This window comes from Gallinula chloropus (assembly GCF_964237585.1).
Source record: "Gallinula chloropus genome assembly, chromosome: 16".
NCBI classification, from domain to species: domain Eukaryota; kingdom Metazoa; phylum Chordata; class Aves; order Gruiformes; family Rallidae; genus Gallinula; species Gallinula chloropus.
Window position 1 is genome coordinate 3468289 of NC_140101.1, and position 6000 is coordinate 3474288.

Consider the following 6000-nt stretch of genomic DNA (forward strand, 5'->3'; position numbering starts at 1 on the left):
CTGTAGCCTTTTTCTTTTCACTCTCCTCCCCCCCCATCTCCACCTCCTTTTGTTTTTCATACATATAAAGATCAGCCAGCTCTGCCTGCTATCTAGCCTTATTTAGGGGGGGAAAAAGGGTTGATGGGGAGGCAGGAAAAAGGAGCGATTGGCCCAGATCCCTGTTAAAACCCAGGAGTGGACAGCCAGCTTTCCTCTGGCATCGCCTTTCAAAGCCCATGCCGCAGTCAGCATATTGAATATTTAATGTCCTGATGAGCATTTCCACCTGCTGACACAGGCAAAGTGACAGAACAATACACGCGCTGGAACAAGATCATCAATTGACTCCCCAGTCGGTCTGCCGGGTCAGGCAGTTTAAAAAAAAAATTAAAAACTAAAAAATTAAATTATTTGGTCTGTCTTTCTCCCCCCACTTTGCCCCGGGATCACACATCGCTCCTCTGAGAAGGGTTCCCACCTGAAATACATACTTCTTTACATTCCATAGCTTGCCAGGTTCATATGGGCATATAAAGAAGTATGTCTCTCAAGCAGGTAGTTTCAATATGCGCATTTATATAGTTACAGGAGGAAAAATAACGCTGATTTACGATTTACATCCCCGAGAGTGAGTTACAGCGCAGTTTAAACCAGCAGACTTTCCTCCTGCCCAGCCCATGTGCAGAGACACACACACATATATCACCCCCTTCCCAGCTCTTGCTCCTCACTGCTAATCCCAGACTTTACCCCTGGCAGGTGATGGATTTTGGTCCCTAGGAAGAAGAACTGGATAATTCACCGGACACAAAGCAGCAGCACTCCGGTGGCTGCCCTGGCAGGGACTCTTTGTCACGCAAACGGCACAGAGTAAAAGCCAACCTCCCACTCCGCCTAAAAAGTAGGTGTTGCATTTGAAATCATAAACTTTCAGCAATTAAAAAGACCAGAATGTGTTTTAGTGGAAAGGATTTGCTTTATCTGCATATAGACAAAGGCATGCGGGGGAGGGGGAAAGTTAAATCTGTATTATTTCCCAATTGTCTCCATCCTGCAATTTGGAAACAAAAAGCCAATTTGTTTTCAGAAAGCCAAAAATCAAATGGCCAGCTACTGATTTACAGACCGACTCCGGAAGGACTGCTCCATTTGCCAGAGTAAGAAAACTCATCAGCTCCAGACAAGCAATTGCTTTCATCAGTAAGTAGAGATTAAAGCATAGGAAGAAGAAAGCGTCTTACCTAGTGAATCCAATGATTTTTCCTCTGCTGGTCACTGAGAGACAGACACTACCTCGCAGACACGCAAACCCCAAAAGATAGCACATGCCTTTCAGGGAGTTCAGGGTATTAAATAAATAAAGAAAGATGCAAAAATCGCTTCTAAGAAGTCATCCAGTCGAGCTCCACGCCAGCTGAGGGGTTTTTTGGGGAGACATCTGCAGATACACAACATAAAAGGCAGCCGAAGCCAGGTGCCGGCATCTCAGGCCGAAGTCTTGTTGAGTTATCCCTGCAGCCCCCGCGGGATGCTCGCCCGTGCACGCCGCCACGCTCCTGTGCGCCCAATGGGGCTCAGCCCAGCGTGCCGAGAGCCGCTGGCTCCCTCTCCCTCGCCTCCTCGCAGCCGCGCTGAGCTTTAAAGCTCCCCGAACAATGTGGGCCGAGCGGCAGGGCTGCAAACGCCGCCCGGGCTGAATAGGAGACTATTATAGGCAGGATTTAGACAGGGAGGGATGATGGAGGTCACGCCGGGCGCTGGCCGTTCGCTGCCTGCACGCTCAGCACGGCGAGCGGGGCACGCTCACCTGCGCCCGCCGCCCCTCGCCCCGCTGCCGCCGATCGATCCCAATTTACAGGCAAATGCAGAACAGCTCCCTTCATGTTAATGAATTTTACCGCTTCCCGCGGTCTCCTAATGAACCCGTTAAAGGGGGTTTAAGTAAACTTAGCAAGTGGCAAACTAAGCACTCTGGAATACCTAATTGCATCGACGCTTTTCCACCGCTCTCTAAAATATCGCTGCCAGTTGGGGAGCAAATCCTTCCCAGCTCCACATCCTCTTCCAGCACCACTGAAAAGCAAAGGCCGCACAGAGCTGGGGTGTAAATCCGCTGTGCCCAGCCCCCAAAATGGCTTTACACCACTCACACAACACCAACACATGCCTCAGTCCTGGCTCTCTGCAGCTCCTCGCCTTATTCCCGGAGTTTGTTGGTCCTTTTAACCATCGTCATTTGTCTCGTTTCAAGGCAAATTTCAACCTTTAGTTTGGATTAAGGGGAAGAGAGATGGAGCTGTGGCACCATGGTAATGCATGACTGCAGTGAAATTAAAGCAAAGGGAGAGCTCGGGAGTGTGAGGGGAAAGTCTGAGTGCTTAAGATTAAAGAAAAAAAGAACCAAAGCAACAAAAATCAAAGTGCTGGGGTGGGTGTGTGTGGGAGGGTGGGTTTGTACAGCCAAGGCACTCTCTGGTATTGAATTTCCTTCAGACTGACAACAGGAGGACAACTACTGGGCTTCTTGGACCATTAGACATCTGCAACTCACACCCAATTTGCTTTCTTCAAACCCACTTGGTCTAGTTTGTCCTGAACAGTCCCCAACTTCTGCAGGTGAGCAGGACAGCAGCTGCTGGCCACTAAGGAGAGCACTATGTAAGAACTAAAAAAAAAAAAAAATGACCTTTCCAATCCTTGCTGAAACAGAAGGCTATGACACAGCCCCAGCAGCAAAGTTCATCCTGGAGTTTTAAATCTGCTTTGAGGCTCTGTGTGGAAGCTCATGCTTTCACATGAAAAAATTGTGCCTTTTGGTGGAGGAGCTGATAAACGGCCTGATGGTTCTTTTGATGGTGATTTCAGAAGCACCCTGTTGTTCCCATCCTGCAGCTACTACCAAGAGTAAGTGGTTGTAGGCGAGCATCATCCAATGTCTTGGACCCACCTAGGCTTGCTGAGCTCCTGAGCTTGCTCTTAGCAGAAAAACATGTGCAATAAAATTGTAGGTGTTCTGGGGAGGAAAATGGATGGACACCTGGAGAGTGCAGAGGCCAAGGGGCAAACAAAAGGGAAGGGAATAGCCTAAGGAGTTGCCTGGAGGTGGGAGGGGGAAGGAGGCTGGTGGGAGGGATGGAAAGCAAGATGCTGTATGTTATATCCCTGCTGTGCCCTAGGCTCAAGGTACTGCTCAGGTCCAGGTGGCAAAGTCAAGCTGGAGCTGTACAGCACAAAACTTTGGGGACTTTGGAGACAGCCCATATTTAGGGCTGGGCACTGGAGAAGGGAGAGCCAAGCGGGGCTGAGGCAGAGGCATATGCTTGCCCCAGCACAGGCCACAACAGAGGGGCTAGGCTGGGCACAGGGCTCAGCCCTTGGGGAAGCACAGACACAACCACCCGCTCGAGAGAAGACCAGCAATTAAACTGACAGCACAAATCACCGATTTCTGCCTATACAATTACACACGACTGCTGAGTGTACACTCTCCCTGGCACAGACATAGACATGGAGCCGTACTCTGAACGCAGCCTGGAGATGCGCTTGTATATGTTACACCTGGTTATATATAGCATTTCTATACCTAACTATAAAGATGTGTAAAATATACATTCACATGCTGTAAAACATAGCTTAATTTGTGTGCACGGGTGTAGGTACCACAGTGCCCACCTCACGGTGCTGATGTCTATATAGTTATGTGACTAGGTATCACCACTATCATATAAAACATAATGACCACAGTCAACTCCAAGCTGCAGGAGCAATAACGCTCGATTGATGTACAAAGTGTAACCTGAATTCCAAACCCTTGCAGGGAAAACCTAACTTCTCCTTCTCATATTCCCTTTCCCATCATCCACAAGCCATTCGCCTGTAATTAACGCTCGTTTCTCGGCATTTTAACAGTTAATCACCGCAGCATTGAGATCATTGCAAGTTAGGCTAAGTTTAACCACATTTCACCCTTTTGCTCTGGCTGCTATTAGCTCATAGCACTAGTTTGTTGCAAATAAATAAATAAAGCCCCAATCCCCCCAGGTGTCATTAGCCAGCCTGTGTCTGAATTAGGCATTTAAAGGCCGGTTTAACCTTGCAGAACGGTTGCATGTCAAAGTTCTAACATTTCAGTTCAGATTATTCTAGTGCACTGCTTGCTCTGCAGTTTGGGAGGGTTTGGGTTTGTTTTTTAAATGCGGAGTATGCCACAGCAGAACAAAAAAAAAAAAGGAGGGGGGAGTGAAGGGGGGGGAGGGAGGTCTCCTAACCCATCCATAGATTAAACACACACCCAGCGCATCCACACACACACACACACACACACGCACGGCACATACACGCATACATTTGCTGGATGCAAAAGCCCCCATTTAAGTCCCTGGGTAAGTTGGATGGGCACTCGGTCCTGCGTTGGCCAGGAAAAGTGTTTAAACCCAAGCTGAGCCGGTAGCGGTTAAAGGCAAAGGCAGGGAGCAGAGGAGGGAAGAGGAGGGAAAAAAGAAGGAGGAAGGGGAAAGAAAAAAAAAAAAAAAAAAAAAAAAAGACATACCAGTTAGGAGGTTCTGTTGCAGCAGAGGACTCACCAGAGCACTAGCTGAAAGCTGAATCAGCTTTCGAGAGTTAGGGATGCATAGAGGAGGGTCATGGAATCACAAGGTAATAATGCGCTTCATGCTGCAGCCGTCAGCCTTCTCCTTATAGCCAATCTCTAATGCAGGAAGGGAAAAGAGAGCAGGCCCGGGGATGGGATTAGTCCTCACTTGGAGAAAAAAAAAAAAAAAAAGAAAAAAAATTAAAAAAAAAAATCATCAGGCAAACCCTCCCCTCCCCAGCCACCCTTACCTCACCCCCGCCACCCAGCACCGCTACAACTCCAGCCCCGCTGCTGCATCGCGGCTCGGCGGGTGGGGGGGAAGGCAGGCGGGAGGCAGCGCGGTACAGCGGGGGCTGAGCGGCGGAGCCTGGGCGGGGGGAGCGGGGCTCTGAGGAGCGCTGCCGGCGAGGCAGGAGTTAAGGAGAAGCAACCTTGCCCGCCCGGATTGCAGCAGCACACCTTGATGCGAAAGGGCTGCGCCTGCAGAAGTGCCCGCGCCCCCCCCCACACACCCCCCCCACATCCTTACCCCTCCCCGCTTCGCCTCTTCGCTCCCCCCCCCCCACTTCGCCCCCCCCCCCCCACTCCTCCGGGGGTCAGCCCGGGCTGGGGGTCAGGCTGCCAGGAGGGATGCACACACGCACACCCCGGGCCGGGGGAGGGATGGGGGGGGGAGGAAGAGGGGGGGCTGGCGGAGGGGTGGGGGAAGCGCTGGTCAGAAAGCGAGTCCACCTTTCCAGTGCTTATATACCCAGCGAAGCATCCGAAACACGCACTCCGGGGCGAGTGGCCCCTTCTCCTGCTCTTCCCTCCCTGACCATATTTAGTCAACCACGGCAAAAAATAGCCTGTCAGCTGGAGGCTGCTGAGCAGTATTTGGAGTTCAATCGCTCCTCGCAGCCCATTGACTACTGGTCCGGCAGGGTCCTGACTCTGCCTTTTTTTTCCCCTCTGCTATTTTTAGCTAGGCCAAATAAAGAGGGAGCTCATCTTACTACTCTCCGCTGGCCGGGAGGTTTCACGGGGCCCTGGCTATGTTTGGTAAGCACCGGCATTGGGAGACGTGGAGCGCAGACCTTGTCCGTGCTGGAAGACCTTTGGCTTCCTCCTGCATGTGTTATTTCCCTTTTCTTTCTTTCATTTCTATTTCTTCTTCTGTGGTGGAAAGATATTCAGGAGAGAAGGTGGGGAAGGAGCTCAAGGGATCGTGATTGTCACCTTACACAGGAAGAAATGTGGTTCAAAGACGTCATGCTGGGGCGAAGTCCCTCACCATGAGGGCCTGGGCACCCCGTTGTTTGGCCACACCTGTTCTGCTGGATCTCCAAAGGTGCTGAAGGCTGGGAGGGTGTTGGACGTTCTGCCCTACATGGGGAGCACCGGGAAGCCCCACCACCAGCCAGGGAAACACCTCCTGCTATGGT

General features: G+C 51.0%; 1 long non-coding RNA gene across 9 annotated transcripts in view; it reads right to left on the reverse strand.

Moving 5' to 3' along the window:
* The window catches only part of LOC311197848, a 66861-nt gene extending 61583 nt beyond the window's left edge, over window positions 1-5278 (reverse strand). For 5 of the 9 annotated variants that reach the window (XR_014617665.1, XR_014617666.1, XR_014617667.1 and 2 more), the window contains exons 1-4: window positions 5106-5278; window positions 4532-4741; window positions 1963-2055; window positions 1224-1420 (exon numbers count right to left, since the gene is read on the reverse strand). This is a non-coding gene — a long non-coding RNA (uncharacterized lncRNA). The other 4 variants (XR_014617670.1, XR_014617669.1, XR_014617671.1 and 1 more) reach the window with 4 other exon arrangements.
* Window positions 5279-6000: the final 722 nt, after the last annotated feature.